We start from the raw sequence: 13,638 nt of genomic DNA on the forward strand, positions 1-13,638 counted from the left end.
CTCAATAAATTGTCCTGGAATTCTACTTTTACTATGCTACTCTACATCACTAGATTCCAGGTTACTTTGATCCGTCTTATTTCCACCTTCCTGCCCAATCTGAATCTCGCTACTGTTTTTAGCTCCCATTTTGAGTCTGTGGAGAAAAGCAGCTTTTAAATTTCAGGGCTCAGAGAAACCCAGGCTACGTGAACGTGTGCTGCTTTCTGCTCTGACAGAGCCTACCCTAACTTCTGTACCTAACACCCAGCGTCCCAAGTTCTCTCCCGGCTTCCCTGGTCTCCACAGCACTCTCTCTCTTCAAAACACACTCCTTACCCTCCTTCAGTCTCTAAATACAACCCAAATTAAACTTTTAAAAATTGCCTGCTGACAATCACATCCAACTGGGAGTTTCTTTCCCCTACAGCTTAGTTATCATGTCTCTCTGTAATATTCTAATTTACAAAAAGAAAAGTTAAGTCAACTCTCATCTGACCCAGAAACATCTACGACTTCCATGTGCAAGTGAAAAAAAAAAAATACTGGGGTGGAAGAATTACTTTTCACTATATAACTTTTAGTACTGTCAGGATATTTTACTATGTAAACATTAACTTCTATTTTAAAAAAATTCCCATTACTTAATAATGCAAAAAAAAAAAAAAAAAGACTTTAGTCTCCTTACTCTCCCAGTAGTATTTTTATGCAGGAACATGTGGACATCAGATGGAGGGAAGAAAGCATCCCTAAATTCATAATCATTTTTGTTTAGTTTAGCTTAGAGGGTGCCAAGTCAACAGGCAGCAACTTGCTGCCAGAGGCTTATGGTCTGGTTATTAAGCCAGCCAATGGGGTTCTACTGCTGAAAGTTTAAGGGAAATCTGAAGACCTTCATTGAGCCCCTGGCCTTGCAGGAAGTGATACAGGCAAGGATTTCTAGGTGCCCAGGTGATGGCCTGACTGGGTCAGTCACTGCCACTTCTCAAAAGTCTTGGAGCTGCTAAGAAATGAGAACAGAATAGGTCAGGGCTGGCAATCAAGCCTTGCTGCGGGTGTGGGTCAAGTGAATTGCAAGTGGACCCCACCTGTCAGTCCCAACCTTCTTACATGTTATTTTATTACATTTTTTGTTATATATGAGAGTATTCTACATAGGACATTTGCCATATTATTAAAAAATAGCTATTGTAATTGTTAAACTTGAACTGTGGATTCGTCAAAATCTGCTGCTTCATTTAAGCCCCACCCACAAAGTATCCTTATTTTGAGACTGATCTTCAAGACACCACCCAACCTTCCCCAGTGGGCTGAGTCAGCACTGGATTCACTGCCTACTTCCAACCCTCCATCTTCTGTTGCTTGCAACACTCAAGTTGCCTTCTAACACTGTCTTCATCATCAGCCTCCATCCTGCGATCTGTCCTCTGTCTCAGAGCCTGACACCAACCTGCGTATTGATTTCTTACACAATGTGTGTGTGTGCTCAGTCGTGTCCAACTCTTTTGCAACCCCACAGACTGTAGCCTGCCAGGCTCCACTGTCCATGACATTCCCCAGGCAAGAATACTGGAGTGGGTTGCCATTCCCTTCTCCAGGGGATCTTCCCGACCCAGGGATCAAACCTGGGTCTCCTACATTGGAGGCCGATTCCTTAACGCCTGAGACACCAGGGAAGCCCCTACCTTACACGATCCTTCAGCCCAAACACAGACACAGATCACACCCAGCCACACTCTCCCCATCTGGCGCACACACACTCCTCACCCCACCAAACCTGCCCTTCTCCATCTGCCCCTGAGCCACTTCCTCTTCCTCCATCCCACTTCCCACATGCTCAGCTACCAACCTAGAAGTCATACAACCTTGGTAATAACACCCTCCTGACACAAAAAAACCCTCACCCACTGGACCTTTCAGCTTTTCAGTCCGAAGCCCAGGCCAGCGCCACTGTTTTATTCTGCTTCGACTTCTAGGATATTATCATTACAGAGAAAGTCCTGACAACAGGCTGACTAGGTCCACTGTAAACCCGTCTCACCAGCCCGGCCAGCCATGTGTACACACCCTCTTGGCCACGTGTGCACACCCTCTTGGCCACGTGTGCACACCCTCTTGGCCATGTGTGCACAGCCCCTTGGCCACACCAGGCAGCCCCAGTCCCGACTCCACAGTCTCTCTTCCTGAGACTCACACCGCTCTGCTCCGCTCAGAGCCCTCCCCACCCTCAGGGGCCGTGCTCTCCCCCTGGCACACTTGACTGCATCCCCTCCCAGAGCCTCGAAAGCCTTGTTCCACACACTTTCCTCCTCTCTCACACTCACCAGTCCTTTCACCTAAGGTAACTGTAAGAGATGAGGGCTTGGTCTCTCACCAATAAAACAAGATTCCAAAAACAAATGAACTGCCAACACTGAAAAATCAGGACTTTTCACTTTAAAAAATCAGGATTCCTGGCTCCTGTGGGAATACAGAACCCTCTGCCTCGAAGGAGGGGCACACCCAAAGAGCAAAGTCCTTCGAGCTGATGGCTGGCCGGCTGGCCGCCCTGTCCCTCCTTCCTTGCCCCGCCACCCCGTGCGGGCCCCTGCTCTCATAGGCCACCCCACTGCTTACACACAGGCTCTGCTACCCACCCCCGACCCTGGTCCCGGAGGCCACCCCACCCAGCTGCCCCCACCGACCCCACCCTCTCCCCTTCTCGCTTCCCCGGGGAACTGGCTCCCCTTGCGGCCACCACTTCTCACAGTGTAATAGGATTTCTGCTGTCGGCTCCGCTGGAGCCACAGAGGCTCTCCAGGTCCTCCCGCCCAGGAGCCCCAGAAACTGAGCGCTGGACGGTCGCTGCTCACAAGGCTGCCCCCGTGGCTCTCCTGACTTTGCTCTGTTTCTCCTCCCGACCTCCGGCGATCCGGCACCTGGAAACACCTCTGAGTGCCCTACAGACTCCACAGTGAGCACACTCTCCCCGAAACACTGCCACCAGCCAGCCCAGGCCTTAGAGTGTCTCTCAGGGAAAAACTCGATCCAAACCTAACCACAGTCCTACACCTCCAAAGGTTCGCAGGCGAATTCTCTTATTCAGCATTACCACTCACTTCTCAGCTGCGAAGCACCGGTCCCTACCTCTGCTGAGGAACTCAGTCTAGAGGGAACACAGATGGATAAACTGAGCGTCAACACGATACACATCGAGACAGTGGAAAAAGCAGCACCAAGGGGAAGGCCAGGGAGGGCCCGGGCCGCCTCCTGGGAGAAACGCTAGCGCCGTCCTCAGCCTCTCACACACCCACCGCCACCACCGCAGCCCAGGCCTCCTGCAAGTCTCCTCACTGGTCTCCACACCTCTCTTCCACCCATCCTGCCTCCTGCTCAAAATCATGCTCCCCACTGCAGCGGGGTGATCTGCCTAAAATCTGAAACAGAGTTCTCTCCTGCTCAAAGCCTTCCAACAGCACTGGGATGAATGTCCATTGTCCCATCACCCAACACCAATTTCTCTCCCTGCATCTCACCTCTCTTTCCGTTGCGCCAGTGGCCCTTCAGCTACACTGATCTTTCTGTTCCTTAGGGTGAGCTCTCTTTTGCTGCCTGACTTCTGCACACACCACTCTTGTTATCTGGAATCCTCTGGCCCCCACTCTCTGTACTAAAATCTTTCCTGACATCTGGATCTTAACTGGAATGTCATTTCCCCATTATTTAGCTTGCTTTGAAAACTCTCATAATTCACTTAATTATCCTTGTTTTTCTCTATCCCATTAGATTGTATGATCAACAAGCACAGGGACCGTGTTTTTTGTTCACTGTGTATTTACAGTATCTGGCGCTTGGCATATACTCAATAAATATTTGCTCAATGATGATGTAAAAGTCTCTTTCCTTCTCTGAAGTCCCAAATGTAAGCATCCCCTTGGGTTCATTTCTCAGCCCTTTCTTCCACGCCCTGTTTTCATCATCTCCAGGCTGCTCACGCTCATCTGTACCTCCAGAACTGACCTCTCCTGCCAAGATCAAGCTCCATAATTATGAGGCCTGCAGGACAGTTTCAGGAATTCCTCTCTGGCACCTGCAGCTGAATGCGTCTCAAGACACACTGAGCAACTATCCTCAGACAAACTCTCCTGTCTTTTTGCATTTCTGTTAATGATGATATTCTTCTAGAGATCCAGTGACTAACTTCTCTCTTTCCTTCACTCACTGACAAGAAAAACTGATTCCACCTCTGAAAATGCACCTATATGTTCCTGTACATATGGTCAACTAGACTGGTGCACCTCAGGCAGGTACTACCTCTAGTCTTAAAATAAAAATCACCCAACTACACACATATCAAAGTTAAATTCGGATGTCAGTCAACAGTCCCATCAAAATCAATGGCTCTCTGCTGCTGCTGCTGCTAAGTCGCTTCAGTCGTGTCTGACTCTCTGCGACCCCATAGACGGCAGCCCACCAGGCTCCGCCGTCTCTGGGATTCTCCAGGCAAGAACACTGGAGTGGGTTGCCATTTCATTCTCCAATGCATGAAAGTGAAAAGTGAAAGGGAAGCTGCTCAGTCGTGTCCAACTCTCAGCGACCCAGTGGACTGCAGCCCACCAGGCTCCTCTGTCCATGGGATTTTCCAGGCAAGAGTACTGGAGTGGGATGCCATTGCCTTCTCCGAATGGCTCTCTACTGTCCTCCAAATAATGTGATCTTCTTCTGCTTGGCATTCGAAGCCTCTCAATCTTGTGTGCACTATCCTAACCAGGCAGTCTATTGAGAGTTTAGTGGTTAAACCATAAACTCTGGAGCCAGACTGTCATGTAAAAGCACAGAAACAGGGATGAGTGCGGATTCCAGCTTCACCAACTTCCCTGGACTGTGGTCCCTTCATCCTTTATCTGTACGATGGGATAACGGTAAGAGTATTAACCTCCAGGGACTGAGAATAGATGAGTTACAATGAAAACTAAGAAACAGACAAAACAACAGATTAAAGGAATAGAACACTTAGAATAGTGCCCGGCACTGATCAGTGCTACAAGCACGCGTCCTGTGTGTGCTTTGTAGCACCGTCTCCAGCTGTCAACGGCCTGCATCCCAGTCTATCTCAATCAACCTGCTGTTCCCCTGATACCTTGTTCCCCAAGCCTCCCCTCTTGAGGTGAGAGCCCACAACAGCAGCTCATCAACACTGGCTGGTAAGCCACCAGCACTGCACCCCTTCCTCCAACTCAGAGCATTTCCAGTCAAAAGCTCCTACCGCCAAGCCCCTTTCTTTTGGGGGCATCCTTACAGCTCAAGCGCTGAAATGCGCCAGAGGCTGCTTGTCGTAGGGCTCCAGCTCTGTGCAAAGATGCCTCGTCTACCATTAACGGTCTTCTCCGTCCCTCTCCTTTCTCACCCCTCTCCCAAGTTTCCCATCAGAGACCATCTTGCAACCCTTCTCCATGCTGAGTGGCAACGCTGTTTTTGTTCTCTTATGCCCCCGATTCTGGGTAAAAGTTGAAGTTCTAGGGACTGCAACAGTCCTATTTTGTTAGGATGTGTTCTCTTTGCATGGAAACACTTAAAATAATTAAAACTAATTCTGCGGCCTGACTATGAGCAGAATATGGACTTCTCTCTGAAGCGGTCAGACCTCACTTAACCCTCTACAATGCCTGCCATGCAGAGGGACTTGTAAATACTAATAAAATGTTTACTGGTAACTCACTAATCCCAAGAGATGGAAAAATGAGACTACTAGAAAATTTCACTCACTCTTTAACCTTAAGAGAAATAATAAATTATAAACTGCAATGTACAATTTCCAAAGACCAATCCAATAACTTAGCATGTGGCTTTACCAACAAATGCAAATTCTTCTTTTTATAACTAAACTGATACTTTAAAAAAAAACTTTTTTTTTTTTTTTTTAACAAAAAGGAAGTCGTAACTACCGAGGACATAAAAATCCAGCAAAAACCATGACATCTAAACCTAAGGAACTGTCTTCTATTTACTTCAAGGCTCCCCAGAAGGCTTTATCTAGTGTCCCTTAGTGTTTGTCCCACAGCTAAGGTTATCAACCAGAAGGCTACATACCAGAAACCTATGCTTAGACACCTTTACAGAACCCATTACTTACAGAACCATCACACATTCTCTACGTAACATCAGAAGTTACAACGACTGTAAGAGATTCTTATAAATATGCATAGGAATTTATTCTAGAACTTATGCCACTGCATAAGAACCCTAACAATTAAGGGAGAAATAAGACCTATAACATCAGAGATGCACTCTGAACTCTCACTGCTAATGCTACATCTGCCCTAAAACATGCCTTCTCCTTAAGGACTAAAAGGGTTTCACATTGAAGATGTTCCTACAGAAATACAAGGAAAATGGCAGAGGAGGGCCTGAACTGAATGACTGATCACTGACTTCTAATTTCAAAAAGAATCAAGTAGTTATACCCTAGGCAATGCTAGTCAGTGTGGACCTTAGACAGCAAGCTGCTTGAATCTACTCCACAAGGAGTAGAGACTGAGAATAAAGACTCAGAAACTCTGACAACAAAGTTATAGAATTTTACATCCACTGAATCTAAAACTACAAAATTGGAAGCTATATATTGTACATTTTTTATTTCATTTTTCTTGTAATTCATTTTTTACATATGTTAGAAAAGAAATGGCCCAGGACAAAAACTGGTCATCAGGGTCATTTGCTTCCGGGAAGAAACAAACATAATAAAACTTGTAAATGAGGAGAGAAGGCAAAACCTCAGTCCCTGAAGAACAACACAGTGGTGACTACCCTGGGTCTCACCTTTGCCTCATACATCCTGGACTTGGAGCTGAAGGAGCTGGCCAGCTGGAATTGCTAACAGGCACAGACCAAAAGCAAAAAAAAAAAAAGCCCAACAAAAGCCTGCTCTCTCCAGCCAAAGGACCAGGAAAGGGACATCCTAGCAAGAGAGAAAACTCTGCAGCGGGGGGGTGGCCGGAGGGCGGGGGGAACCACTCTACTCCAGACAAACAGCATACAAAAAACTGTGGCCCACCCAGGCCAACAAAGGTAAGGTACAACAAGCTCAGACTTCCATATCCTCACCAAGCTGTAACAAGGCACCCCAACCCTCTCCACAATGGAGTGCTGCTGAGAAGGCCAAGTAAAGCGCCCAGGCTTTCACCTATGTCAGCTGGTAACAAAGCACCCTTCCACACCATGTCCCCTGAGAATCCTGGACCTCTAAGCCCACCTGGCCGTAACAGAACACTCTCTCTACTTCTTAGGTCAAGGGAAGTCAAGTGGGGAGCCTGTACTTCTACTACACCTAGCAGTAACAAGGCAGCACCACATGGCATCCCCTACCCCTGATGGAGAGGTAGCAAAAAAAAAAAAAAGGCCAGCTACAACAAAGGCTCAAATAAGATCTCGAATTTCAGAGCATACTGTGAAAATTGCCAGGTTTTGATTAAAAAAAATCACTTGCAATACCAAAAGCCAGGAGGACCTCAAACTAAATGAAAAAGACATCAGCAGACACCAACACTAAAATGACAGAGACAGCAGGATTATCTGAGAATGATTATAATGCAGCTATGGCAGAACCGCTTCAACGAGAAATTTCAAGCATGCTTGAAATTTAAAATAAATAAACAACCTCAACAAAGAAAGAGCAGATACAAATAAGAACAAAATGGAAATTCTAGAGCTGAGAAATACTGAAATAAAAAGTTGATGAACTCAATAGCACAATGGAAGGGACAAAACTGGAAGACACAGCAATAGATATTACTCCATCTGAACAGCGGAAAGAAACTAGAGAACTGCCAGCCTTAGGAACCTGTGGGACCATAAGAAAAGATCTAACGTCTAAGTAATTAAGAGTTGAGAGGACAGAGAAGAGAGTGGACTGAAAAAGCACTCAAATAATGGTGGGACTTCCCTGGTGGTCCAGGGGCTAAAACTCTGAGCTCCTAATACAGGGGGCCTGGTTTCAGTCCCTGGTCAGGGAACTAGATCCCATATGCCTCAACTAAAATAATAATAATAATAAAAAAAGATCCTGCATGCTGCAATCAAGATTTAAGACCCTGAGAGCTGCAACTAAGACTGGTACAGCCAAATAAATAAATTAATAAGTTTTTAAAAAAGAAAAGAAATAATAGCAAAAACTTACCGAATTTGCCAGAAGACATAAACCTGCAGGTTCAGGGAGCTGAGTGAATGCGAACAGGATAAACCCAAAGGAATCCAAACCAATATTTACTGCAATTAAACTGAAAACTAGAAGTAAAGAACAAGTCCCGAGGATGGTGAGAGATAAACGATAACTTAAACACAGAGGGAAAACCTGCAAACAGCGGGTTTCTCATTAAAAACCATCGAAGCCGTTCGACTTCCCTGGTGGTCCGGCGGTTAAGACTCTATGCTTCCAGTGCAGGGGGCGTGGGTTCGATCCCTGGTCAGGGAGCTAGGATCCCATGCTGCACGGTACGGCCAAACAGAACAAAACCAAGAAAACTGTAGAAATAAAAAAGGCTGTAATTTAGAAAAAAAAAAAAAAGGGAACAAAGAAACCATAGAGGCCAGAGGTAAATGGTACAACAGTTTTTAAGTGCTGAAAGAAAAGACCCACACGGAATCCTGGGCTTCCCTGGTGGCTCAGTGGTAAAGAATCCACCTGCCAACGCAGGAGTCACAGGTTCCATCCCTGACCCAGGAAGATCCCACATGCTGCGCAGCAACTAAGCCCGCGTGCCACGACTATTGAGCCTGTGCTCCAGAGCAAAGAAGCCAAAACTACTGAGCCCACGCGCTGCAACCACTGAAGCCTGCACGCCCTAGGGGCCATGCTGCTGCTGCTGCTACTGAGTCACCTCAGGCGTGTCCGACTCTGTGCGACCCCACAGATGGCAGCCCACCAGGCTCCCCCGTCCCCGGGATTCTCCAGGCAAGAATGCTGGAGTGGGTTGCCATTTCCTTCTCCAATGCATGAAGTGAAAAGTGAAAGGGAAGCCAGTCAGTTGTGTCCGACTCTTAGCGACCCCACAGACTGAGGCCCACCAGGCTCCTCCGTCCATGGGATTTTCCCGGCAAGAGTACTGGAGTGGGGTGCCATTGCCTTCTCCACCTAGAGGCCATGCTCCGCAACAAAGAGGAGACACCATAATGAGAAGCCCACGCATCGCAACTAGAGAGCAGTCCCGGTCTCTGCAACGAGAGAAAAGCCCACACAGCAATGGAGACCCAGCACAGCCAAAAATAAATACATAAAAATTAAAAGGAAAAAACACAACAACACATAGTCCTATACCCAGAGAAAATATCCTTCAGGAATGAAGAGCACAATCGAGGCAGTCTCAAATGAAGAAAATCTAAGGAAGTCTGTCACCAGCAGACATACCTTTAAGAAAGGCTAGAGAAGTTCTTAAAAAAGAAATAATAAGGGAAGGAATCTTGAGACATCAGGAGAAAACACAATACGCAAAAATACAGAAAAAGAGGCTTCCCTTCTTCCCTTGAGTTTACTCGTTTATGTTTGTGAAAGCAAAAACTATAACAGTGTCTAGGGTGCTTATTAATGTTTCAGAAGAAATACATACAATCATATTAAAATGACTGAGGATTAAGCGATGCACAGGGAAGCAAGGGTTCTGAGCTACATTTGAACACGTAAAACGATGACACTGGTCGATAGTGATTAGCTACATATATATAATGTAATACTTAGAAAAAGTATACCAGTAAAAATATTTTTAACTAAAAAAACCATACAAAGAAATACACTCAAAAAAACAGTATGTGTGTATGAGCATGTGTTCAGTTGAGTCCGACTCTTTGTGACTCCATGAACTGTAGTCGACCAGGCTCCTCTGTCTATGGCATTTTCTAGGCAAGAACACTGGAATGAGTTGCCATTTCCTTCTCCACAAAAACAGTATATATAAATTAAAATGGAATTCGAAAAAAAACAAAGAACAAAAACTCAAGTAACTCACAGGAAGCTGAGGGCAGAACAGGAGGGGGCCAATATTCAGAGAAACAAAAAAATGGAGGGAATAAACAAAAAGTTAAATGTCAGACTTAAGTTCTAACATCAATAATTACATTAAATGTAAATGGTCTAAACGCCTCAATGAAAAAGACAAAGATTGCTACAATCAGTTAAAGAAAAACAACCCTACTATATATATGCTGTCTACAGGACACAATTCAAACGAAACAGTTTAGGCAGGTTGAAAGTAAAAGAATGGAAAAGGATATATCATCCAAACAATAATAGAGAAGCAATCAAAGAAGAAAAAAGAAAAGCGGTGGCTATGTTAATATCAAAGTAGAATTCAGAGCAAAGAGAATTAGCAGAGACAGAGAAGGACATCACACAGTGACAGAAAAGGCAAAGCCACCAGGAAGACACAGCCACCCTAGGTGTGTATGCACCAGAGAACTGGGGAATACGTAAAGCTAAAACCGGATGTGACCCAAAAGGAGAAACAGACAAGGGACCTCCCTGGCAGTCCAACAGTTAAGACTCTACCTTCCAATGCAGAGGGTGCAGGTTCAACCTTTGGTAAGAGAGCAGAGATCCCACATGCCTCGGGGCCAGAAGACCAAAACATAAAGCAGAAGCAATACTGCAACAAATTCAAGAAACACTTTAAGAATGGTCAACATCAAAAAATAAAAAAGAAACAGACAAACCCAAAAATACAGTTGGAGACTTCAATACTCCTCTCTCAAGAGTCGACAGAACACTTAAGCAGGAAGGTACAGAAGAACTCAGCACCATCAACCAACAGGATCTAATGAACATTTATAAAACACTCCAACAGCAGAAAACACATTCTAGTCAAGTGTCCACAGAACATATACCAAGATGGAGCATACTCTGAGTCGTAAAACAAGCCAAAACAAATTTAAAAGAACTGAAACATACAGAGTTCGTTCTCCAATCACAACAAGATCAAAGTAGGAGCCAAAACCAGAAAGATAATAGTAAGATCTCCAAACACTTGGAAGCTAAACAACACACTTCTAAATAATCCATAGGTCAAAGAAGTTTCAAGGGAAATAAATACATAGAGAGAGAGAAAATAGAAACACAACATAACAAAATTCATGAGACACAACTAAAACAGTGCTTAGAGGAAAATTTATAGTGCTAAACGCCCCCGTGAACATAAATCCAAATAGTACTTTACAAATTATTAGTAACTAGAATTCAACAACATATAAAAGAGACAAAAAACCAAGTGGGATTTATTATCCCAGGAATGCAAGGCTGGCTCAATTAAAAATCAATCAAAATAACCCATCATATCAATAGGCTAAAGAAGAAAAACTACATGACCATAAAAATCAATGCACAAAAAGCACTTATTGAAATTCAACACCCATTCATGATAAAAACTCTCAGAAAGACAGGAATAAAAGGGAACTTCCTCAACGTGATGAAGAGCATCTGCAAAAACCCTACAGTTAACACTAAACTTAATAGTGTGTAGCATAAATGCCCAACAATCAGCTTTTTTGGTTATACAATATAAATGCCTAGCATTAAGCTTCTGATTGCCCAGGCATTCGAAGACATCCATCTTGAATAAACACACTGCCAGATATACAAGACAGAGTCAGGCCACCTCACCCATAAAATTCGGTTTTTTGGTTTTTTCTTTAAGAGAGCTCTGTAGATTAGATAACTGACCATTTGACGGTTTGCTTTTCCCTTCCTGTGTCCTAATTCTTGCTCTTACATTTTACATTCACCAATGGAGAAGCCACAAAATCCCAGGAACCTCACTATCAGCCACAATGAAGGCAGAAGCCCAATCAGCACTTTCTACCCACAATCCCACTGTGAGGCCTCAGGAGTGCCATGCACCCTCCTCCAGGTCCTGTAAGTAATAAACCTCTTCTTTTCCAAGTTCCCTGATGGTTGTCACTGAGGTGTATCCTACAATCATGGTAAGAACCACTAGGGCCAGTCCAGACACAACACTGGCTCCAAAAGGGGAAAAGTCTGGGTGGGGGCTCACCAGAGGCCCAGGCAAATGCCCTCGGTCATTTCTAGCCAATGGCGTCACTACGGACTGCCTGAGACTGACCCAGAACATAGTGAAAGACTGAATGCTTTCTCCCTAGGATCGGGGACAAGGCAAAAATGTCTTCTCTTACTATTCTTCTTAAACACAGCACTGGAAGTTTTAGCCAGTATCAATAAGAAGAGAAATAAACAGCACACAGATGGAAAAGGAAGAAATAAAACTGTCCCTATGTAGACATGACAAGGTTGTCTATTTAGAAAATCTCAAGGATTCTACCAAAAAACTTCTAAACTAATAAACGGGTTCAGCAAGAAAGGATTCTACCAAAAAACTTCTAAACTAATAAACGGGTTCAGCAAGACTGTAGCATGCAAGATCAACATTAGAAAGTTATATTTCTCTATACTAGCAATGAACACACGGATCCTGAAAAATTTTAAACAGCAGTTGCTCAAAATACAATCACTTATACATAAGTCTAACAAAATTTAACAAAACATAGACTTGTATGATAAAACTACACAATGCTGATTAAAGATATCAAGAACCTAAATAAATGAAGAGACATACCACGTTCATAGATTAGAAGAGACAACATAGTAAGACATCAATTTTCCCCCAAATGGTATACAGGTCTAATGCAATTCCTATCAAAATTCCAGTAAGACTTTTTTGTAAATATAAACAAGATTATTCTACAACTTATATGGATAGGCAAAGGAATGAAAAGCTAATACAATTTTGAAAAAGAAGACTGAACCGGGAGGAATCATTCTACACCTACTTAAGACTTATATCCCACAGTAACCAAGACTATAATATTGGAGGAGGGACAGACACAAAGATCAATAGAACAGAATAAAGAACCTAGAAACAGACTCATACACATACACTCAACTGATTTTTTTATAGATACAAAAACAATTCCATGGAGGAAAATGTCTTTTCAACCAACAGTGTCACAATAGCCAAAACTGGAAACAACCAGATGCCCTTCAACAGGAAAATGGTTATAGGAACCATAAAAGTACATCCATATTATGAAATACTACTCAGCAATAAAAAGGAAGCAACTATTGATATACACAGCACTTCTCTTAGTCTCCAGAGAATTATGCTGGGGGGAAGGGGGGAGACATGAATTCCAAAAGGAACTTATTATATGATTCCATGTATAAGACATTTTTGAAATGACAAAATTATAGAATGGAGAACAGATTAGTGATTGCCAGGCCTTAAGAAGTGGATAGAGTGGGAGCGAAGAGGGTATGGTTATACAAGAACAACATGCAGAAACCATGCAGTGTTGGAAGTGTTCTCTGTCTTGACTGCATCAATGACACGGTCATAGTGGCTGATACCGCACTACAGTTTTACATGATACCCCTGGAAGCAAATGGGTAAAGGGTACATGGGATCTTTCTAGATTACTTCTTGTAAATGCATGTGGATCCGAAATTATGCCCCACAAAAAAAGTTTAATTTAAAAAGCCCAAAACTGCACCTTCACTCACTGCTCCAAGATTCATTACCCAATGTCAACACTTCAGAATAGGTCTACCTTTGTACCAACCCATTATCAACCTTGGCTTTGCAGTCAACTGAGGATGCATCGTTATAAATATAAAACAGTATG

The sequence above is a fragment of the Capra hircus genome, chromosome 24 (genome assembly GCF_001704415.2).
Source record: "Capra hircus breed San Clemente chromosome 24, ASM170441v1, whole genome shotgun sequence".
NCBI classification, from domain to species: Eukaryota; Metazoa; Chordata; class Mammalia; order Artiodactyla; family Bovidae; genus Capra; species Capra hircus.